The 25,797-nt window shown below is 33.8% G+C and overlaps 1 protein-coding gene across 1 annotated transcript in view; it reads right to left on the bottom strand.

The window, feature by feature from the left end:
* The window catches only part of LOC122811422 (von Willebrand factor A domain-containing protein 7-like), a 405,726-nt gene that overhangs the window by 105,896 nt on the left and 274,033 nt on the right, over positions 1 to 25,797 (bottom strand). The window lies entirely within an intron of this gene.

Raw genomic sequence — 25,797 nt, 5'->3', positions numbered from 1 at the left:
CTGTTGCATGCTTAAAGATGTCTATTATCATGAAGGATTAACACGATATAGATCAATATAAATGTTTTTCCACTGACACCTGTAGATAGTAATACCTTCTGACTCTGCCCCTTAAATACTCAGCCTTTGAGGACAGGCTGTTTCATCAGGTAAAGGGTTGTGTCTGTGTGCCATTGAAAGAGTCAACTGTTAGTGTTAGGTGTGGACACTTGAGTGGAAGGTCTTAGTGCAGTGCTATGTTGGAGAAAACATGACTTCCTAGAAAGCAGTTAGGACCTTCAACAATATCTGTATATTCTTATCTCTCAGAACATACATGTGAATGCACACATACACAGGCACACGCAGACACAGACAGACAGATACATTCACACACATACACACACACATACATACACACACACACACACACACACACACACACACACACACACACACACACACACACACACACACACACACACACATATATTTGCCTCCCTGCTGCACCTTAGTAATTACTTGCCAACACTAATCCTGTTCCTGTTCTGTTCATAGCCCCAGTTTGCATCTTAACATAAAGAGCCTTGATAATTTTGGACTGTTTGGAATTCTCTGAAGATTTATTATGGTTTGTCACTGGCATATTTTTATTACTGTACTTATATGGCAGTTGTCTGACTTATATTTATAGTATCGCTGCATAGATGCTACCCTATTGCTGTTGCTTACTTTTTTCTGAGTCAGAGCTATGTTTTTAGGCTGTTATGCATCTAATACCATGCATCTCCCTTGTTTGAATAAAAGACATTTATTTCTCTATATTTTACTGTGGATTGTGTGTTCTACAGTATGTGCTTATCTTCTTACATCATGACTCTCCAGTGCTCCAGCGGACTGCAATTTTGTCACACCTGGGGGCTTCAGTACAGTTCTATTATGATCTCTTCATTGCTGATCTGCGTGGTTTATGCTGCCTTGGTTTGTTACTGCTCTGTGTCTATTTTTGTGTTGACTGCATGTGTGTCTAGAACAGTGCACAATAGTACCCTCTTTTTAAACAATAATGCACGACTGGGTGCAAGTAATACTGGATTTTCCCAAGGCTGGCATAGTTTGATCATGAAGGAGATACTCAACAGATCCAACAGAGCCAGTCATGGGTAAATCCTACACAATATACACAAAGGAGTGGATTATTACTACTGAATAATGCCATCATTAAAAAAATGCTTACCTTTTAAAACAGCATTGTATGTCCAAATGTTTTCTCTGTATATCTTTTTTGTACCATATTACATGGCTACAGATGGTTTCTAATATGCTGGCATGTGTAGGACGTCTGTTTCAACACAAGCATTGCATATGTAGTTTATGCCACTTTTTTCTGTCAAGGATACAGATGCATCCATGTAGTCTGTTGTTTAAGTGAGAATACTTGCAGACTCCTGAAGTCTTGGTGGTGAGCTTGACGTGTTTTTTAAACATCTGTGATTTTGTTTTTTTTTTTTTTGTTTTCTTGCTATATCTGACTTTGGGGAAGGTAAAAGATTTCTGCTGGCAGCTGTAGCTTTTCCCTTTAATAGCTACAACTGACTGGACTTCTTGCAGGTGGTGCTAGATTTATGATGGGCATGTTAATTTCTTTCTTCACTCAATCTTGCATAATAAGTTTTTTTTGTATAATAGGATATTATTGTACACCTGCACTTAAGCCAATTGCAAACATAATTATGTGTCATTAATGTACAATATAGTCGCTGATGAATTTTGATCCAGAAGACAGTGAGAACTAAAGAGAATTTTGTTCATTCACTACTCCTTTTTTCTTGGTCTACAAAACTGTGCTGTTGTCAGTCATCATATCTGCTTTATAATAAACAGTATAATGACATGAATAAGTATAAAGTGCACATACCAGCAATATCACTTCACAATGATTCTTCTGTACTTTTGGCAAGTGTGAAGTGGTATACTGTATTGTATGTACAGTGACGCGAGTGTATGTAACTCTAGATGGGATTAAAGTTTGTCCCATGGAGCAAATAAACAGTGGTTGTAGTCTGTAGTTGTTTAATTACTGTTTGCCTGTTTGTTTTTTGTTTGTTTATTGACTGGGGTTAATGGACTAAATTGGGATGTGGCTCATGGAGAAAATAAACCCTGGATTAGTCTGCAATTACTTACTTAGTTATTTTTTTATTTATTCTTTTGTTGACCAAGTTAGTTCCACTAGGTTAGCAGCCTCTTTTCATGGGAGGTCCAGGGTGGCATTGATACTACTAGGGGAAATTTGACTAGGGCATTGAGGAGCTTTCCCTACTCATGATTGGTACTCACAGTGTTGTTATGCACGAGTACATGTGCATGTCTTGTTCCTAACATGGAGACAGCTGGGAGGATGGTAAGCGAGACTGAAAATCAACTGAAGAGAACAGAGATGAATGCCACCTCAAAAAAAATGTTGCAGCTGTTGAAGATTTGGAAGAAGTGTTTTAGCAAAAGCCATTTGAACGAACTAATGACACAGTTGGAGATGAATGTATAGTTATAAACCTCCAGTTGGGAGGGTTGTGGGATGATTTACTGCAGAAATTAATTACCCAAAGTGAACCAGAGAATGAGTTATCATGGGGGACATCATGCAAAAAATAAACAAGGTGGATGTAGAAGCAATGTTAGTAGAAGGCAGTGGAAAAGCAAAGGAAACATATACAGAGTCAGTAGCAGCTACGCAAGACAGAATGAGAGAAAAAAAGAGGAAAGTGTATAAAGAAATGTCATAGTAAGAATACAAAGTAAAGGAGATCAGGAGTTGAACAGATACGAAGTATGGGACAAAGTAACCTTTGGGCATGAAAACTCAAGAGGTAAAAATGTGTATTTGATTAATAAAGAGACATTTTGTGACTTTTTTGAGACTGTACAAGGTATGGAGAAATTTCTATGTGAATACTAAAAAAGAAAAAAAATAATAATCCTTGGAATGAATATGTAGTAAATGCATCTTTTTTTGTGGGGAAACTAAAAAGAAAATCCGTATACAATTTCAAACTGAGGTGGAAAGAGAGACTTTAAAATAACATATTAAAATATATATGTAAAGAAATAGCAGACATTTCAAAGATTTATGATAATAGGGGGTTATGAACCGGGGATGATTGCAATGTCATTTTAAAAATGGAAATGGAAAAAAATGTACATATTCCAAGTATTATAAATGTTGATGGTAACAGGAGTTTTGTAAAATATTGGGAACAACCAAAGACATGTTTTTTTTCCCATGGAAAAGAACATTTAGTCATTTATTGTGATAAAAAGAAACATTATATATGTAGTAAAACAGGACAATAAGCAAATAAATGTGAACTTGAATGTTATAAATGTAAAAAAAAAATGTTTATGGATGGACTGGAAAGAAAATGAGAATGAGGTAAGTACTGTAAATCACAGTAAGGACAGAGAACAAAACGGGACTGAAGATAAGGTAAAAATAGATGAAACTTCAGAAGAAAAAAGGGGAGATATTGAAAAAATGTTGAATGAGAGTAACTAGAAATAGATTCAGAAATTAGTGACAAACAAGATATAATTGGGAAGATGGAAAGAGGAAAAAAATAATTCTGTTGGTAGAAGATTAGGTTAAAAAAAAAAAGAAAATTTAAAGCCATTAATATAAAGGAAAAGTTGAAAGGGAATGAATAACAAATCTTTTCTATAATAAACTTGTTAAAGAATGTAGAACAAAAACCTCTGACTCTCCACGTACAAGAAATAATTTATTCAGGCATAAAAGAACAAACAGTGAGCGCTTTCGCGTATGCTATGATACGCTTCTTCAGACAATACTACATGAAAATAGGCAGCATATTTATAGGGAGGCACATCTCAATGCTTAAAGTTAATTAATCAGTTAAACTAATAATTCAATTAAAAGCATCCTTAACTTTTGGAAGGAGGTTTTTTGAAAGCCTCAAAACAGCTGACAGCTAGGGCTGAAGTGCTGGATGCCCTATATTATAGCTAGTCATACAAATACAAATAATCAAACACTTTAAAGTTATCTAATTCATTCTTAAGAACACATAATTTCTTCTAAACATAATACTATGAAGCATTGCTTAAATGCTAAAATAGCGTTATGTATATTATAATATGCTTTCATCTCATCATACAAGTCTCTCTTAGGACGACTTACATCGCATGGAAATCACTTATTGAAATGTATTGTATATGTTAAAAAATTTTATAAAAATATGCTTGATATGAAAAAATTCATGAAATTCAATGTTCATCATTTAAAAACCGCATAAGCATAAACTCAATTAAATGTATGCAGCAATATATATGTATATAAACCAACATCATACTTGAGTTAATTAAAAAATATGTAAACAAATAAACAACTATGATACTTAATAAATACAATAAACAAATAAATAAATATTATAAATATATCAATTCTCTAAAAACACATTTAAGTTAAAAGTGAAAATGGTGGAAATAATATGTTAAATGTAGTACTATATAAACTTGAATAGAAGAATAAATATGGGTAAAAAACCTTATAATTCATAACCCATAGGAGTTTAAAACAAAAGATTATGCAATCTAAAAACAACTCATAACACATGTTTAAGAATTAATCATAGCACTCTGGCCAATATAGAGTGTATTTAGAGATGTTTCTAGTGGGCTAGCAAATGAAAAATAGAGAATAGAATAGACTAAAATGAACTGAAAAACAAATGAGAATAAATAAATAGTCATATATTAGGCTAAGTATAAAGACATCAAAAATATTAAAATCATCTTCGATTGTTAAGAAAAGATTTTATCGTAATGTAATTATTCAGGCCTGGGTGGTGGTGGCCTCTTAGTCTAAAAATCCATTTCAGTTCATTCAGTTCAAGTGAATTCATATAGTCACCACCTCTAACATTAGCATCTACAGTTTGTATTACTCTAAATACAAAAGCATGTGTTGGATTAGAAATTATGTGTTTGGCCAAGGCATTTAGTTCATTTTTCTTTTTAATATCATACTGGTGGTTGTATATTCTATTTCTCAACTTTCTTTTAGTGAGGCCTATATAGTATGCAGAACAGCACTCACAGGTAGCCAGATAAATAAGACCAAAGGTATCACAAGTAGCCCTAAATCTTGGTTTAAACACAATTAAACTCTGGGTGTACGAAATCTTGCTGTTTAGTAATATAATTGCAATAATTGCATTGTCCACAGGGATGTGTTCCAAGGCTACTATTGTACTAATGTGCTACATTTTTAGTCAAAACTAGCCTGTCGCACAGTAAAGATTTCAAATTAGAATTGCTTCTATAAACTATATGGGGAGTGGTACCAACTAACTCTAACGTGGATTCATCAGTTAATAACACTTTCCAATTATTGGATAGTATTTTCCGTATATGTTGAAAATCATTAGTATAGGTAGTAATAAACGATACTTTCTCCCTGTGATTATACACATCTCTTCTATAACCATGTGGAGAATAATTATTACTCATATTATCAGAGTCTGGATCCTCTTGAGATAAAATTCTTGTTCTGACTTCCATTATTAAACCATAGTCATAACCTCTTTCTAAGAACATTTCCACCATATTATCCGCTTCTCTTTTTAGATCTTCCATGTCAGTGCATATTCTTTTTAATCTAGTGAATTGACTACTCAGTATCCCTTTAAAAGTATGTCGCGGATGCATACTATCATATTTCAAAATTGCATTCCTCCAACATTTCTTCTTATAAAAAGTGGATACTAACCTCCCATTCCTAATTTTTAAACTAACATCCAAAAAGTTCACTGATGAAAATGAAGTTTCAACAGAAAACCTAAGAAAAGTAGTCGTAGATTCTAAATATGTTTTAAAAGTGAAGAATTCTTCTAATGTGCCATCCCACACGATTAAAATGTCATCCACAAAACGCCTATAGACTAAAACTTTTTTAAACAAGGTATGCTCAAAGACATAGTTCAATTCCCAATTATATACAACTAAATTTGCATACGTGTTTGCACAGGGGGTTCCCATGGCAACACCACAGGTTTGTAGGTATAGATCACCCCCAAATGCAAACACGTTGTTACTGAGAACCAATTCCAGTAATTGACATACTAGAATGGTGGTATTCCCACTCATTGTGGGAGTATGTTGTAACAAATCACGTATTGCTTCAATCCCTTCTTCGTTGGGAATTGAGGTAAAAAGACTCTGTACGTCCATAGTAATAAGCAGATGTTTGTCTTGTATAAAGGTAGTGTCTAATAAATGTAGATAATCTAGAAGCTGATATGTGTCTTTAAGTATAGTTGGAATGACATCCACTAAAGGCCTTAAAGTTTTTTCCAAGTATACTGATACATTCTCAGTGACCCATCTAGCTCCAGAAACTATTGGGCGCATTGGTGGTGGTTTCACCTCTTTATGCATTTTTGGTAGCCCTTTAATGATAGGGACTACAGGAGAACCTATACAGAAAAAATCATATAGGCTATAAGGTATTTGGCAGCACATAAGCATGTCATAAAGATCTTCATTAACAGTTTTGATTATTTGATTCAACTTAACTTGATTAATTAACAAATAAGTAGCATCAGCATTGAGCATATCATTCATCAAAGCATTGTTGTCAATCGTATCAAATATGGCTAAGCCTCCCCCTTTGTCTACTGGCCTGAAAGTCAAGGAGTAGTCTGAACAAAAATTATTTAGTGACCTTATAGTATCACTGGACATATTAAAATAAGCACATTTCTTTTTTCCATTATAAAAGTATTGATATAAATCAAGTTCACATAATTTAATAAAAGAATCTACATGAGGCGGCATAGCTGGTATAAAAGAACTTTTCTTTTTGTAAGAGAGAACAGAAATGTCTGGAGTTAAATTCTTCGCTTTAGAAAAGTGCAATTTTAAAGTAACTGAGCGGGCAAACATGCGTAAATCAATCAGAAGGTCAGACAATTTACTCCCTCGTGAGGGAATAAAAGACAAACCATTATTCAACAGTGCAATGTCATGAGCATTTAAAACGTACCTAGACATATTAAAATAAAGTGTTCTTATTGTTTCTGTCTTCTCGGTTGGTACGCATTCATTTCGCCGGATAACTTTCTTTTCCTGGTTTCCCAGCTGTTTCTTCTTCCTTTCGTAAATGATGGTTTCCTTATTGGCAGGGGTAAAAAAGGTACATTGCCCTCTGGTCGTCGTTTACTAATGGCTCCCAAATCATGCTGCAGAGGTCTAGCTGCCTTGTTTGCTTCTTGATTAGGGAGCGGAGTAGAAACAAGGACAGCATTCATCACAGAAGAAAAAGTTTCCGGTGGTGTGGTAAACGATTCATGAGAAATGTCTTTGCGTAAACCAGACGGAGGCTCAGACGCCGCTGAACCAGCAGGGGTGGTTGATGTAAGCGTACGGTCTAGCGGCGCTGAATTCAAAATGGGTGGCTCCCTCTGTGGAAAATTGTCAGATCTCCTCGGCCAGACAAATACACAGCTAGTGGAGAAGTCTCTAAAGTCACGTTGAAGCTTTTTAAGCTTAGTTTGCTGAAGCTTCACAGCGTAGGTGTTAACTTGAGAGTACATGTTGTCCAATTTCCGTAAACAAAAGGAATCAGAGAAGTTATTTCTCAGCTCATTATTTAAATCATTGACTTTAGACACTAGCTCCTTCTCTAATGGCTCAAAATAGTCTATAAGGAGCTGCATATATTTGTGACTAGTTTCTATGTTTATGTCTTGCCATTTCTTAAGCAGTATAGGGTGTGTGTCACCATAGGTAGGCATAACAAGTACACGCATCCCCCGTGGAATGAGTCTATAGTGTAGGCACACTTCCAAGTGTTTGCGTTGCCATATCATCCGCTGTAACTTGTATAAATCATTCTCAAGCACTTTTATATTCAAGTTGAAAAGTTCTAAGTTATCAATATTAACTTCCATATCGCTCGGAACTGGAACATTCAAATCCAGAGCCAATAAAGGATTTGACTTACATGAGGTGATTGCAGTCCATTGTTGTTCATTAGTGAGTCTCCTCGGTTCTGGAGTGTAATCCAGTTCAACTTCTAAGTCAGCCATAGCGTGTGCTGTCGAGATCCCAAAAACAGCAGAGCAAATATAAGAAACAAGAACGGATCTCTACCAGCTAAGGAGCCTGAGGTTAAAACAAAGAGTCAAATGTAGAACAAAAACCTCTGACTCTCCACGTACAAGAAATAATTAATTCAGGCATAAAAGAACAAACAGTGAGCGCTTTCGCGTATGCTATGATACGCTTCTTCAGACAATACTACATGAAAATAGGCAGCATATTTATAGGGAGGCACATCTCAATGCTTAAAGTTAATTAATCAGTTAAACTAATAATTCAATTAAAAGCATCCTTAACTTTTGGAAGGAGGTTTTTTGAAAGCCTCAAAACAGCTGACAGCTAGGGCTGAAGTGCTGGATGCCCTATATTATAGCTAGTCATACAAATACAAATAATCAAACACTTTAAAGTTATCTAATTCATTCTTAAGAACACATAATTTCTTCTAAACATAATACTATGAAGCATTGCTTAAATGCTAAAATAGCGTTATGTATATTATAATATGCTTTCATCTCATCATACAAGTCTCTTTTAGGACGACTTACATCGCGTGGAAATCACTTATTGAAATGTATTGTATATGTTAAAAAATTTTATAAAAATATGTTTGATATGAAAAAATTCATGAAATTCAATGTTCATCATTTAAAAACCGCATAAGCATAAACTCAATTAAATGTATGCAGCAATATATATGTATATAAACCAACATCATACTTGAGTTAATTAAAAAATATGTAAACAAATAAACATCAACTATGATACTTAATAAATACAATAAACAAATAAATAAATATTATAAATATATCAATTCTCTAAAAACACATTTAAGTTAAAAGTGAAAATGGTGGAAATAATATGTTAAATGTAGTACTATATAAACTTGAATAGAAGAATAAATATGGGTAAAAAAACCTTATAATTCATAACCCATAGGAGTTTAAAACAAAAGATTATGCAATCTAAAAACAACTCATAACACATGTTTAAGAATTAATCATAGCACTCTGGCCAGTATGGATGATTGCAATGTCATTTTAAAAATGGAAATGGAAAAAAATGTACATATTCCAAGTATTATAAATGTTGATGGTAACAGGAGTTTTGTAAAATATTGGGAACAACCAAAGACATGTTTTTTTTCCCATGGAAAAGAACATTTAGTCATTTATTGTGATAAAAAGAAACATTATATATGTAGTAAAACAGGACAATAAGCAAATAAATGTGAACTTGAATGTTATAAATGTAAAAAAAAAAATGCTTATGGATGGACTGGGAAGAAAATGAGAATGAGGTAAGTACTGTAAATCACAGTAAGGACAGAGAACAAAACGGGACTGAAGATAAGGTAAAAATAGATGAAACTTCAGAAGAAAAAAGGGGAGATATTGAAAAAATGTTGAATGAGAGTAACTAGAAATAGATTCAGAAATTAGTGACAAACAAGATATAATTGGGAAGATGGTAAGAGGAAAAAAATAATTCTGTTGGTAGAAGATTAGGATAAAAAAAAAAGAAAATTTAAAGCCATTAATATAAAGGAAAAGTTGAAAGGGAATGAATAACAAATCTTTTCTATAATAAACTTGTTAAAGAATAAGATGGTATCTACTAAATTAAGAAACAGGAAAATAATTTAAAGATTCTTTCAGTGAACATTAATAGTATGAAAAATATGACAAGAAGGATAGCAATTTTGGAATGTTGTAACAAATGTGATGTTGATATTGTTCTGGAGTACATACGATTTTTGACATATGAAGAAATATTGCAGACACAAAAATATGGGATGGAGAATTATTATGGAACAAAGGGAATGAGCAGTTTTCAGGAATAGCAGTTCTATGCAGAAGAGTTGTGAAGATGTTTGATGTTGTATTAGTTAAAATGAGAAGATTAACAAGTATAGATGTATGATTACAAGAAAAGGTTTATAGAATTATGCTTATGTGATTAGTAATGAAAGGGAGAATTTATTACAGAAAATATTGTATTATGTAGTTGGAAATATGGATATGGTAATTATAAAATAATTACAACAGATTTCATTTGTGATCTAAGGGGAAATAAAGAAAAGAGGAAACTATGTAAAAAAGATGATAGAAGTAATGAAATTTGAAAAATTGTTAAATGGAATAAAAAGCATAGACTTCTAGGAGAGGTTCTGTAGAATCTGAAATTGATTAGCATCAGAAAGAATATGTATAATGGTAGAATAAACTGTTGTGTCAGGTTTTTCAGATCACTTGGGCATATGGTTAGAAATATCAAAATAAAGGACATCTAAAGTTAGGAAAGGGTATACCAAAAATACACGAAAAGGAATGGAATGAAAAAGGAAAGGAATACCAAGAATACATGAAAAGGAATGGAATGAAAAAGGAAAGAAATACCAAGAATACACAAAAATGAATGGAATGAAAAAGAAAGAAATACCAAGAATACACAAAAGAAAAACCAACAACTAAACCTTAAGATACAAATTCTACCAGGCGGAAACAAACTGGTAAAAACAGCACGGACTGTTTATTGAAGTAAGCGCTTTCGGCTGCAATAATACACAGCCTTCATCAGACAAAGTACTTCAATAAACAGTCTGTGCCGTTTTTACCAGTTTGTTTCCGCCTGGTAGAATTTGTATCTTAATAAATACCAAGAATACACAAAAAGGAATGGAATGAAAAAGGAAAGAAATACCAAGAATACATGAAAAGGAATGGAATGAAAAAGGAAAGAAATAGCAAGAATACATGAAAAGGAATGGAATGAAAAAGAAAAGAAAAAAATTAATAAATTATGAAAGGACCGTATTACTATGAAACATTTTATTTTAATTGGCCAGAATGCTGGATTACTTCTAAAATAAAACATAAAGATAGTTATTTATTTTGGCAAAATACAGTAAGTAAAAAGACAAGTAGGAATATGCTAAAACATAGAGCTATGATGGATAAATTAGAAAATAGCAATAGAGAATATTATGAAAATGAAATGACATTTATAAGAAAAGTTACGAGAAATTTAATTATTGTATAAACAAAGATTTTTACAAGGTAGAAAGGAAGAAGTTTCATCTTATCTAAGTAAGATAGTGAAGAAGGGCAGTGGTGCAATGAGAAATGAAAGATAAAGAAGGTAATATGAAGAAAAGCCAGCAACACATTATGGAAATCATTATAAGGTATATGAAAGAAATGATTAGAAAAAAAGAGACATAATGTAATGACATGGGAAGTAAAAACATTTTTGAAGAACTAGAGAATTTGAGAAATAGATTGCATTATATGAATAAGAAAAAAGAGTTTAAACAGTTAAATGTAGACTTAGCACCTGGGCTGTATGGTAGTGGGTTTGAAAAGTGTAAGAATCTAGAAGAGAGGCAGAAAAATGACGTATTATGTGTATTTAATGAATGGTTAAATGAAGGATTAAAGTATAAGGAATCGTGTAGTGGGATATTAAAATTTATTTTGAAAATAAGATGAAAAGAAGATATAAAAATTGGAGACCAGTAGTTTTAAATAAAAAAGACTATAAGATGTTTAAGAAAATAATTCAAACAAGATTTGTAAATAAGATGCAATATATAAGGGAAGAAAGTGTATATAATATTAAAGGAAAAGGATGTCAAGAGTTATTAATGGTAGTGAGAGAAATAATTGATGATATAGTTAGAAAGAAAGAAGATACAAAACATATGGCAGGTGATATTAAAAAGTATTTGATTCAATACAGCATGATATATTGGGAAAAATAATGGATATGTACATTGTTAGTAATAAAATCAAGCAAGTGTGTATAACAGCATATAATAATGAATTATGAGTCTTAGTCAATGGGTGGTTAAGTAAAGGAATAGAAATGAACAATGGTATAAGACAAGGATGTCCTATGAATAGTATTTTATTTTCTTTAGTTTTGAATACAATAGTCATAGAGTTTAATCAGAAAAGGAAGGCACATATTATAATTCAAATGGAAGCTGAAATTCCAGTTATGATGTCATATGCAGATGATATTATAATAACAACTAACCACAGAGAATGAATGAGAGGCATTATCTATTTAGTTGAATGTTTAAAGGAAAGAGGAAAAATAGAGACTGGATGAGAGACATTATTATCTATTTAGTTGAATGTTTAAAGGAAAGAGGTATGACTCTTAATAAAGAAAAAAAATAAAGGAATGGGTGGCATAATACAAATAGCAGATAAACAATTTTCTATGAAAGAAATATCTGTTTTAGGCATACATTTTGTTAAAGAAGGCAATAAAAAGGAATGGTATAAAATAATAAAAGAAATAAAATATATTTGTATATTATGGAAAATATACAAATTAGCATATTAATAAAAAAGTAAATTTGATTAATTCCCTATTAATAGGTAAGGTAGCATATTTATCCAGTGTTGTTAGGATTCCTAGAATGTATGAAAAACTTTTATTAGAAATATTCTTCTCCTTTATATGAGGATTATGATTAAATCCTATTAAAAGGGATATGTTATACATGAATAATGAAAGGATTAGGTATGATAAACCCAACAGTATGTGCTGCATCATTAAATTTGCATAAGGCATTGAATTGGTTAAATGAAAAATGTGAATTAAATGACACAAATATTTTAAGTACAAGGACTTCTGGAAAAGAATACAAAGCAACAAAAGAACAACAGAATGTTTGAATAAAGAAATAGAGAATTATCAACAAAAGATAAGAATGTGGAAAATAAACGAAGTAGAAGATAGAAAATATGGTATAACAGTATTATGAGGAAATATTATTGTATTCATCTATGGGAAGATATTCTAGAAGTAAATATTAAAGCAATTAAAGAAAGAAATACATGTTGAAACTAGAATATTGAATGTCAAGATTTTTTATGGAGATTGGGAATAAAAAAAAAATACCTGTAAAGGCAAATATGCCTTACAAAAGGAAAAGCGAAATAGTATGTTTGTATTGTGCTAAGCATGTTTTGTGAAATGTGAGAGAGTTAAAAAACTATGGAATAAATTATGTATAGAATTGTTTTTAATTTCAAGAATGATGAGGATATAAATATGGATATGATTGAATACGGATATTATGAGAATATAAACAAAAAATTAAAAGTGGATTTGGACAAAAATGTGTTTTTTGCAATATGGATAGTATGGAAAAAATAATTAAAGAAATTATGTTTAATGGAAATTGGATATTGTCATTAATATTAAAAAGGCTTAGATTATGGTTCTGGAACAAGGAGTGGGGGCCAATATATATATATATATATATATATATATATATATATATATATATATATATATATATATATATATGGGTCCCTATGACTTGGTCGACTGTTCATTTGGTCGACTGTTTATTTGGTCGACAGTTCATTTTATCGACAAGCATTTGCCCCCTTCCGCAATGTTGTGCGACCCTGGAGTTGATATATATAGTTAGGGGGGGTGTGGGGGGCACAGCCCCCCACATTGGGGTGTGTGGGGGGTGAAGCCCCCCACCTAAAATGCTTGTCGATCAAATGACCCGTCGACCAAATAAACAGTTGACCAAATGAACAGTCGACCAAGTCATAGGGACCCATATATATATAATGACAAGTTTGATGTGTAAACATATGAAAATGACTTTAAACGATTGTATATATTTGTAAATGCGTATATGTTTATGTAAATATGTATATAAATAAAGGATCCCTACTCTTTTCGATAGGTGCCATGGGATATTTTACATCCACCTGAGCTACCATCAAGTCAAGTAGACTTTTCCATTAAAAATAATTTCTTTAATTATTTTCCATACTATCCATATTGTTTGAGATCTCATCCAAAGGATGACATACTCAGGAGTGCAGAACCCCTATTATGCAATCAATCTTCCCAATGCAAGAATAGAACCCAGAGCCTTCTGCACCAAAGGAGAGTATGTTACCTGTTGCATCACTGTTGTTTGTTTGCTGACTAGGGTAATGGACTGATCCTAAAGGACTCATTTCAGCCATTGCCCAGACTGAAAGAGCAAAAATGTTATATAAAAGAGGCAAAACAGATTTTAAAATATAAGGAGACTATACATTATATATATATATATATATATATATATATATATATATATATATATACAGATGGCATGGCTATAGAGGAATATCTAGTGGGGGCATGCATGCATACAATAAGTGAAAGTACATGATCAAGGTTTACAGAGATTTTTTTAAATGTTCACAATAACTGAAGCAAATATGCCTATAGTAATACAACTGTGAAGAACTTTAATGAATGACAATATAGCAGGGTCTAGTAAGAACAAAAACATTTCATAGTTCATAATGCTATACTCGGCAAGAAAATGCACAAGATTCATATTGACTAGAGTGGCGACCTGCTGTTTTTTTTCTGGACCATTAAGGGATTGCACACACTATTCTGGCAATCTAGAAATGTCTTTATACCCTCTGGTATTCTGTCTGCTTTGGCAAACAAATTACTGAAGTCTGTAACGGCATTGCCTTAGACTTTAATTTTCATACAAGCCTCACTTTAGTACAATGCTACAATATTCCAAGGAAGGTAAAAAAAAGACAGTCCTCTCTCCTACAATGATGAACAGGTATGCCCATTTACATAAAAATTTGGTGTGGTTGATGAGTACGGGAGGTGGAGCATGTGATATAGAAAATAGGGGCAAGGGGGTGAAGTAGGTGTTAAATTGATATCAAATTAAAGTAAAGAAAAAGGAAGGATAGGGTTGGTCAAACTGAAATAGATCTTAAGATTTTATGAATTATGTGAAACAAGAGAAAGGAAGAAGATCTTTTAGTACAGCTTTTAGATTGCATGGGAACTCATTTTTGGTTTCTCTATTTCTGACTTCAGGGGGCAGTTCATCCCAGGCAAGAATAGAGAAAACCCATTCAGTAGCAGACAGGGAATTTGGTAGGCTGTAGAAAAGAGGGAAGGGTTGGTATGACATTGAATATGATAAGTGTCCTTCTAGAATGAAGATTAGAAGTTACATGAGGACAGCTTTTTTGTGTGATGGTTTTCTGAATATGAATAAGGAAAAGAAGGTCTGCCCTTTATTTAACTGGAAACCAGTTGTCTCAGTAGACGGCTGTGTAGTTAGGTTTTTGGGTGACAATAGAATAAACCAGCATAGATGAGTTCTGAAGATTTGTAGGTCCAAAATGTTGATGCATGTGTATATGAGAAGACTGGAGTCCATATTTAATATGGGGATGGATGATGCTTTTTCTGATTTTTGTATGCTTTGTGGCACAAGGAAATGAAAGATTTTGTAGCAGCAGAAGTGACCGTGGTTGATTCTGTTCTTGAAGGAAATATTGTTTGCGGTCATAGTGGTTGATTCTGTTCTTGAAGGAAATATTGTTGGTGGTCATAGTCACAGAAGTGTCCTGATAGAGGCCCCTGTAATTGTATAAAGAGTTAGTTTCTATGTGTTTGTTTTTGTATGTGAGGAAGTGTGAAAAAATGCTGATGGTCAGTCTAGAATCGGTACCAGAAATCATAATGTTTTATTCCATATGGAACAGTTCCTTGGAAATTAGTCTACAAGTCAGAGATTTGAGGCCCTAAACTCCTTAAATTCTGAGCATTTTCAGAAAGTCTGTCTCCAGATATTGTGTGTTTTTTCTCTCTTTCATATTTGTAAATAAAAACATGTATCTTGAAAATGGTTCAACATTTATTCATGACATTTTCAGAAAATGTTACTGCCATAATTATCTAAAAAACGTCTTTAGACTGGATACTACCCGCCAAAGACAAAGGAAGAGCTGCATCTTGAATTTTAGTGAAATAAATAAAATCTTTAATGTCATTGTACACTTCAATGTATACAGACAATAAAAAAGATCACTTTTATACAGAAACATGCACTCTTTTATGTCTAACATCCCACCAAGATTTATATATCTATGGTTTTGATAACTTTTGTTTATTTTATTTCTTTACTTTGTAATCAACAGAAAGCTACTTAGTGTTTTCAGATGTTTTATAAATGTTGCATCCTGTCAATTTACAAAGGCCATTCTAACTGGAATTCCATCCTAACTTCACATAAAAATCTCTTATTGCCTACTGTTACTACAACTTCAAGACAGTCCAATGAAATTTTTAAGACAAGAGCCATCTATAATTATATTTTCATTTTGTTTTACACAGTATAACTGCTTTTAGGTAAAGAAAACAGGCTATGGAATATGTGCATGACTGCCAGAACTTGTAAAATATCTGTTTGGTACAACATATGAAATGAGAGACAATAACATTTTCTCCTAGAAAAGACTAATACACTTTGTTTACATTTTATAACTGTACACTAATGATATGTTCTTGATATGTGCTGAGTTTGTCAACATAAAATTTGAAAATTTACATTTTTTTTAATAAAATGGCAAAGAGCGCACCCACATGGCTATTTCTGGTTGGACTTAGCAAGAAAGTACCATTTGTCTGCAAATGTATGAAGCATTACATTAAGTGTTTCTGAAATTTATGCCATGACCCTCAGCTACAAAATGTACACAGCTAGTGGCTCCAGCTAAAAAGACATATGGACAGCGGTATCTTCATTTAGTATTGTTTACTGCACATGAGTCTAAAGTAGGGTGGAGGGCATAGGTCCACTGACAAAAAATGTGTACTCAGCAGAAATAGGATTTTTACTTCCAGTATAATAATAACTCAGTAAAGAAGCATTATTTGCTATTACTGTACTTAGCATATACTGAGCAGAAGCTCAACACAGCACCTAGAATGAAAACAAAGAATAAATCAAAGTGTCAGACTAGTAGCAGAGGCATATGAACTAAAGCCACTCCTGCCTGACATTAAAAAGCAATGTCTCTGTCCTATTTGAGATTTCTTTACAGAACATTCAGGTAATAACAGCAGGGTGTTCATCTACAAAATACAACAAAGAATTCAGTTCTAATCTCAGAGTCTGCAGTACAGCGCACCTTTAAGTTTACCCCATAGGTTTATACAGCTGAAAGCATGATAATCTAGCCATAGCAGGCTGCAAATAAAAAATGTTTTGGGTGAAATAATGGGGATTGTACATCTATAACTCAGAAGAGAATCATTCTAGGCTAGTACTGTGTTCCACATACTTAGAAGTACAAAACAATGTGGCCAGTAGAATATGGGTTTAATGCAAAAAGTCATACTACAACACTGAATACTTCTAAATATACTGATGTAGTTCCTATTTACAGCAAGTTCCTTATGAAACCTTCAGAGAATTCCAGCAAGATGAGTGGTTAGAGTACAGCTGTAAACTGATTTTGACTTCAATGCATTAGTTGTTCAAACACATGGTATGTTTACTATTACATGTTGAAAATGAAAAAAAAAACTCTGGTAAAATATAGAGAAATTTTACTTCTGATGTAATAACTCAATACACAAGTATTGCAGGCTACTGTTGTAGTGTGCTGAGTAAGAACTGAAAGCAATGCCTACCATGAAAACAAAGCGTAATGAAAGATGTCAGACTCTGGCAGTATAGGCACATAAATTATCTGGCTCCCTAATGAAATGTTGACACTCTAAATGCCAAGTGCCAAGATTCTGAAATGAAAAGACCAAAAATAAAGGAAGAGTGAATTTCAAACATCACTAAATTTTTCTGCTGGGAAGAAAGCTTCCTGCACCCTCCGATGTGGGAAGGAAGTCCCCATACTCCATCAAACTTAATATATACTAAAGTTGAGATCATCATACATTGGAGAAAAGGGAGCGGCGTGAGAAATGGCCATCTCAGATTTAGTATATATAAGTCCATGTTTTGGTTCTTCAGTCTCTATATTTCTGGACTCACTTTAGCAGGTCCTGACATTTCAAATGGTTACAGAATTAATTCATTGCAACCTAGTGATGCCTCCAAGCATTTCTGTAGTTACAATCTAACAATATCTCTAGCTGTCAAATATTGTTCATATTTGCATTAATAATTCCAAAACCATACTACAACATACAAGGTATTAGAAGATTTCATCTTAAAATGTACATGATGACAAATACAACCATATTGATATTTGACCTCTGTCTAGTGCAGCTAAAAAGATATTGAACATTATTTGTATACTAGTTTTATGTATTATAATAAATTTCATGTTTCTGTAAATATCTCAAAAATCAAGTGACACAGACAAAACTTAATATAACATGAAAGCTCACAGCTGTATGAAGAAAATGCTGCTGGCAGCATGTGTGCTGCTTTAATGCTTGCTGAGATATCATAAGCTGTTTATATAACATAACAATTAATATTTACTATATTTATCATGGCTTATAAAATCCAGTTTAAAACCTAGAATCAAATGAATGTACCCACTGTCTGCTGAATATTATGCTGTTTACAGTTTTCTAGTAATACGGTTCTAGAAATATAAACATTTGTTTGAACTATGTGATGATAACTTCATTTGTTTGAAATGCTTAGAACACTCCCATTGGAAGTTAGAATGCAAACTCAAAAGGCTCCACTTGAGGAAATGAGATAAAACATTTGTGCCTGTCTTTGAAATACTACATCTTCCTCCATCTTTGGGATTTCATTGCAAAACATTTAGCATTGTATTTAGCTAGAGCACAAGCCCAAGACTGTGACCATCAGTGTTTCCAGTGGAGCACATCTGTGAATTTAACCACTGGCTTAGCTGCTACAATAACATACAATTCCTATTCTACCATTAGGAGTTTCACTGCTACCCTATGTCAAATGTTACTGTACCACTTTAGTTGCTCAAATATTTATCATGTTAGCTATGGTATATAGCAAATTAAAAAAAAAACAAATCTAATAAAATACAGAATGTTCTTATTTCTGATCTAGTGACAACTCAGTAATAAAGTATTTTTCACCATTACTGTGTTCTGTATTCTAATCAGAAGTTCATAACACCTCCAGTGGAAACTGGGTATAATGTAAAGTATCATGCTGTGACAGTGAATGGAATACATTCAGAACATCGAATGTTCCAAATGTTGAAAGCAAAAACATTGAAGCAACAGAAATTGAAAAATACAAACAAAGACTACATAAAAGTAAATACTTCAAGTTCTATGCAGAGTGGCAAGTGTTGATACACTCTCACATGTGGGCGACTGCACACTCTCTGCTAATTATACATAGCAACTTAGATATTGTACCACAGTAGGGAAAGGGCAAAAATCCAGTAATCACTGTACTGCAATCTTGGATAGCACATTATTCATTTTCTATAGAGTGTAAAAAAAAAAACAAACAATCAACATTTTGATTTTTCAGTCTCTTTCCATTTGGTGTTTTTGTTTTTGGAATTCAGAACATTTGATGTTCTGAACACTTTCCATCAGCAAATACCTCTAAGCATACTGACATAGTACCTATCTGTAAAAGTCCATATCTCACTCCTCCTTTGACTTACAATTATAAACATTCAAGGCAGTAAAACCAGGATAATCAGCTGCAAAAATACAAACACTCCTCCAATACATTTTGGGGTTTATTGCAGATTAATGCTGAATTTGTTCCCGTACATTAGCTGATCAAATATGTAAAGTTAGCTATGACATGTTGCGATTGAAAGAAATATTTCTTTCTAGGAAATATGGATGATTTTTACATCAACTGTAATAAAAACAGTGCAGAAGTATTCCAGGCCATTATTGTCCTGTCATACTAATTATAAGTTCAGCACAATGGAATATAGTGCAAAATGTTACACTGCAGCAGGAAAAACCTACATACAAAACACTTTGGTGCCTATTTATAAAAGGGTATATCCCAGTCTTTTTTTATATTTCATTATAAAACTTTAAGGTAGTAACAGGGTGATCAGCTACAACTCAAGACTCCTGCTCTACCCTCAAGAATTTCAATGCAGTTCAATGATGAATATGAGAATACCACCTTATTTGCATGAAAGCATGGCTTGCAGTCATTATATTCTACAAGTGCAAAAATACTGGCTATATATATATATATATATATATATATATATATATATATATATATATATATATATATATATATATATATGGTTCTAGGTTATAACATCGACAGCACATAACATTGACAATGACATCACCGACACCACATCATCGACAGCTCACAAACACGACACCGCAAACACTCAACACATCATCACAACAACCAATAAACAAAACAAATTCCCTGACCAAAAACCACACACACAACACAAGCACACCTAAATCCTAACAAACAAACACTAAACCTTACATACACAACTATCCACAACCCTAACCGAAACCCTAACCCTAAGGTCTGTCACTATCGCACACTAACCTAACCCGCGCCCTAACCCTAACTCACTTAACCCGCCCCTAACCTAAAAAAATTCACTACTGCACCCTTACCTAACCCGCGCCCTAACCCTAACTCACTTAACCCACCCCTACCCCTACAGACCGTCAACATTGCACACTTACCTTACTCGCACCCTAACGTCCATCACTACCGCATACTTACACATCCTTTCCCCATGTCGGTGTTCTCCACGTCGGTGTTTTCATCCGTCAATCCTCTGGCGTCGGTGATTTCGCTGTCGGTCTTGTCATCTGTCGATGTTGTAACCCAGACCCATATATATATATATATATATATATATATATATATATGGTTCTACCTGACTTAATCGAAGAAGACCGGCGTGAATCGCGAGTGGCAGAACATCGACAGTGCAGAAGACCGCGGATGACAACACCAACGCCGAGGATGCCGACATGGGGAAAGGCTGTGTGGGGATAGGGGTGGGTTAAGTGAGTTAGGGTTAAGGGTTAGGGTAAGGTTTAGTGTGGGCTTGTAAGGATTTTGGTGTGCTTGTGTTGTGTGTGTGGTTTGTGGAATGGGGATGTGTTTTGTTTTAATTGTTATTGTGGTGTGTGCAGTGTATGGGGTTTCGTGTTTGTTTATGGACTGTCGAATATGTGGTGTCGGTGATGTGGTTGTCGGTGTTGTGTGGTTTCGACTATGTCAGGTAGAACCATATATATATATATATATATATATATATATATATATGATTTTTACTTCTGCCACAAACAAGAATTTAGTATACATATACTCTAGGCATTACTTTCACCTGATCTTTTGAGAAGAGGACAAATAGTTCCCAAGGGAAAAACAAGTATAATTCTAGTCAACAAAAGGCCTTTCACATGCCAAATTAATAACTGCATAAAAGAGATCATATGTCAATTCCTTGAAGCCTGTTCATAATAAACACTCCAGGGAATTCTAGTAAGATTATGTGGGTACAAAACAAACTCAGAAATACCATTATATCCACAAGACCTGCACTGCATCTACTTTCTGACTTAAAAAGCAGCAGATAGACTGCAAGCCTCACCCTATATGCAGTTGTAGAAATGCTTCATTGGTTGGGGAAAAACATTTTTACTTCTGGTCTAGTGAGGGCTTAGTGCACATATGGTTTCAACATTAGTTTTATCCAGATTTATGAGTTCCTAGATGGAAAATGAGTAGTTTGAGACTGTGACAAGAAACATCTCTGAAATGGTGGATTTTTATTGGCTATATATAAGTGGTCATATATCAGTTCTCCTAAGAAAGCTTACAAAAATGAAGTACTTCTAATAAGATTCTAAGGTACAAAACACACTCAAGCATGCCATTTTATCAAAATGATTTCACTGTACCTCGGTTCTGATTTACATGTTTACACACTAGCACAATGTTTTCATTAGTTGACAGAGTTAACACTTCCCCAATATGAAGGAACAAAAATATTGCTTTGGCTGTGAAAAAGCTGTTAGACAGATACACTGCCACTGGCAAGCCATTTCATGCTTATTCAACAGTAATCAAGTAACTACTCTATGCTTTCTTGTACAGCATGCCTCCTTACCCCTACTCCCAAATGTTAGTCACCTTCTCTGTACATCCCTGATGTTTGGAAGCAAAGTAAAAGAAACAATGACCACAGTAATGTATTTGAACGTGTAACTCTTACACACACACACACACACACACACATACACACACATGCACACACAGACACAGACACACACATCTATATATAGCTGTATACACACACACATACACACGCTATATATTCACCACCCAAACTATGTGTATAATTTCCCTTCACTTTTATTGAACAACTGTCCTCATTGGGCACCCTCTTAACGTGCAATAGTGAAGAAAGTGAAAAGTATAGTGGCTTCATTAATGAATTTCACTGTGTTGTTCACAGACACATACGCTTCCCATAGGTAAGCCAAATCACATAACAAACTTGTGCTTCTTCACATAGATGTCTCCTGTCCTACCCATTTTCTCAACAGATATATACTATTTGTATACCTCTATGATAATAGGTTTTGATAAAAGTGAAAGAACAAATTACCACAGTGGTGTATTTCAACTTGTAGCTCTTGGACACTATACGCTGTATACAGTGATCATTCAAAGTTCTTTAATTTCAGTCACAGACTGACACCCAAATATCAACTTCTGGTAATTACCTGCACTGTATAACCACCAAAAGAGGTGTTAAAAAGGCTGCAATAATGTATTTCAACTTACTACTCTAGGGTACCCCCACTATACCTTGATTGTGATAAAAAGAAATAAAAATAATGGCTTGGGAGTGCATTGTGCTATGAGCAGTGCACTGTGTTTCATCAGGTAGGGAGTTAAAGTCACTTCTTAAGGAAGTGATAGTTTCGGAAGACCTTACAATTAGTAAAATATCAGCATAAAGGATAAAACTGGATAAATGTAGATAGATTATATCAGAGAGAGGGAGAGAATTGTTAACGACAAAGAAGTAAAGTGGGCAATGACCCCTGTTGTGCTTCAATAAAAATAGGTGCTTTCAAAAATATGTCAAATCCAGTTTTGACAGTAATGGACTTTTCTGAAAGATAACTGCTTAACCAGTAGACTGCAGAGGGCCTGAATGAGAGAGAGAGACAGAGAGAGAGAGAGAGAGAGAGAGACAGAGAGACAGAGAGACATAGAGAGAGACAGAGAGACAGAGAGAGAGAGAGAGAGAGAGAGAGAGAGAGAGGTAATTAGTTGTCTATGGGTGAGGAAATTGAAAGCTGTGATGAAAGCCATAAAGACAGGTGTTAGGTGCCTTAAGCAAGAAACATAATGGGCCTAAACTCTTTAGTTGAGTTGCGTGACCTTGTCTTTTGGTAGCAGTACACTAACAGCAGATTTCAGCTGTAAAGGAAATCTGGTTTATTTAAAGCACAGATTAAAGAGACTGTAGATTTGGTGAAGAATATATATATTTTTTATTGTTTAATGGGGCATGGTGATGGTTTCAGCTTGAGGGCTTCCAATGGCTGTGGAGGGGGAGCGACTAGGAGTTTTGGAACATCTTTAAGAGGGATTTTTTTGAAGAAGTATGGGAAGCAGGGATCAGAATGATAGGGTAGCATGGGAGTAGGCATAGAATTGGGGGAATGTGATAAGGCAAATAATTCAGTTTTGAAGTTTTCTGCAACCAAGATACAATTAGCAAAAGTATTTTTGGACCTGCTGAGAATTTTGATCATTTATTTCTATCCAGAACTTTCAGAGATTCAAGAATACTTTACTTAATTTTCATAGTAATAATTGGACTTTTGTCTTCTGATGTTCTTTTTACATTGATTATTGAAGAAAATACATACCAATTTAGATGCAGGTGTTAGTTGTCTCTTTCAGGTAGCTCAGGCTTTATCTTCCTCTTTTATCACCTGAAGGATGTAGCTTATAATGTGAAAACAAGGATCAGACCCTCTCCCCCCCTTGTCCCCTCTTCTACCCATACTTCTGAATTGCAACAGCAGTTTGGTGCTCATACCTAAGCAAAAGTAATATTAAAACTTTATTGTTGCAACTACAGCCAAGTGTATGCACTAATGCATAGATAAATTATTGTTGTTCTAATGGCTAGCAATTTTAGATTCTTCTTTATGAGGTCACACTCGGTTTTTATTAATGGCCACCAGTTTTGTCTTTAGGACTTTTTAGTTTGAGCAGTTTGAGGTTGGAGATTGCTAGCTTACCTGTTTAACAGATTGCTAGCCTGCTATGAGGGCATGAAGGGGATTGTCTGCACTTCTGTCTTGGTTAGCGTTCAACTTAAAATATTATGACCGTTGTTATATTTTGTCATGATCTGGTGGGTGTAGTAATTAAAACATTATTTCTGTTTGTATCCTTTTATGTGACATTTCCTTGGTCTTATGTGGTGTTGACTGAACCAGTTGTCTGTCTGACTGATGAAACTGAAACAGAGAAGAACTGCTTTCTTAACTCTTTTGAATGACAAGGTTCAAATGAAATTAGTGTTGATTCTGATGAAATCCCCGGTCAGGGGATGAAAGCGCTCAATCCGGTGGTTTTCCAGTTTTACTATTAAAGTGGATTTTATTGCTGAATTCTTTGGTTGCTGCTATTTGTGTTCGACTACACAAGAAAACCTTTTCGAGATTTCCTGACTGCTGACAGTGTGTATTTTGGACTAGTGATTTTGGTCAACACTGGTTGCTCCATTTTGTACATATACTTATGAAAACAGACTGGGATACAGTTCTCACTGACCTGAATCAATCTGTCAATGAGTTGTCTGATATTCTTAACTTCTGCATTTGTGAACAAATAGTAGTAAGATTGAAACATGCAGGTAAACTAAAAAAGTTGATGGAATAACAAAATGAATACAATATAAACAGAAAAAGAGGTACTGTCTAACTTTCAAGCATTATTCTTAGTCATAAGACATGTCTAGATCATACATAAATGGCTATATTTTCTTACTAAATCTTCCTACACAAACTATGAATTTAGCTTGGTCTCAAATATTGAAAGTAGTAATAGCACAATCTTTAGTTATATCAGAAAATTAAATGGACATTTGTGAATATCACATGGTACAGTTAAGCAATGATGCGATTACCCAAGACAGAGAACATAACAAAAGTGCTTGCAGAACCTTTTTTGTCCATACTTCATAAGCAAATATGTCAAAGTGTTATAAAAAAGGGAAGACAGCCCTTCTATAAATACAAGCATGATAACTGCCTGCAGATGTAAATGGAAGAAAGAATAACCTGATCCACCACAGAGATGATCACACCACTCCTAAAATGATTTTCTGCATGCATTTAGCATTTAGGAACATGGTCAGTATTGTTCTGTGATCATCTTTTTAAAAACAGAATATATATTTTTTTTTTTATGAAAAAGGTTATATGCACTGTTTTCAAAGGATTTTTTTCAATTAAAAAAGTTTTCTCCATGTATTTTAGCATTTACAAACATGGTCAGTGTTGTTCCAGACTCAACACAATGGTATATAGTACTAAGACACAATAGGGCTTAAAACAAGTAAATCTATTTTAGAAAGATTTACAGTGATAATGAAAGTAGGGAGTTTGCAGTGTATAATGCATTATATATATTAGAACATAGCACACAGCTTCATTTTTGGGGTATCCAAGGTTAAAAGCCAGAGCTGAGGTTACCAATACCATTCTACCCTATTTTCATGTGTGAACATACTGTCACTTGTGTAACTTTAAAGGGTTGCAGCATCCATTGAACTGGGTGACATCCCTTGTACTGGCCAATTATACACCCTCATCAGAATTCCTGCAGACATGTGGAGGGATGAAATATAGGACTGGAAATGAGAA

Source organism: Protopterus annectens, chromosome 9.part0 (assembly GCF_019279795.1).
Source record: "Protopterus annectens isolate FY-2018-M chromosome 9.part0, PAN1.0, whole genome shotgun sequence".
In the NCBI taxonomy this organism is placed as follows: Eukaryota; Metazoa; Chordata; order Ceratodontiformes; family Protopteridae; genus Protopterus; species Protopterus annectens.
The sequence above is the reverse complement of the archived record's forward strand: the minus strand, read 5'-3'. Positions and strand labels throughout refer to the sequence as shown.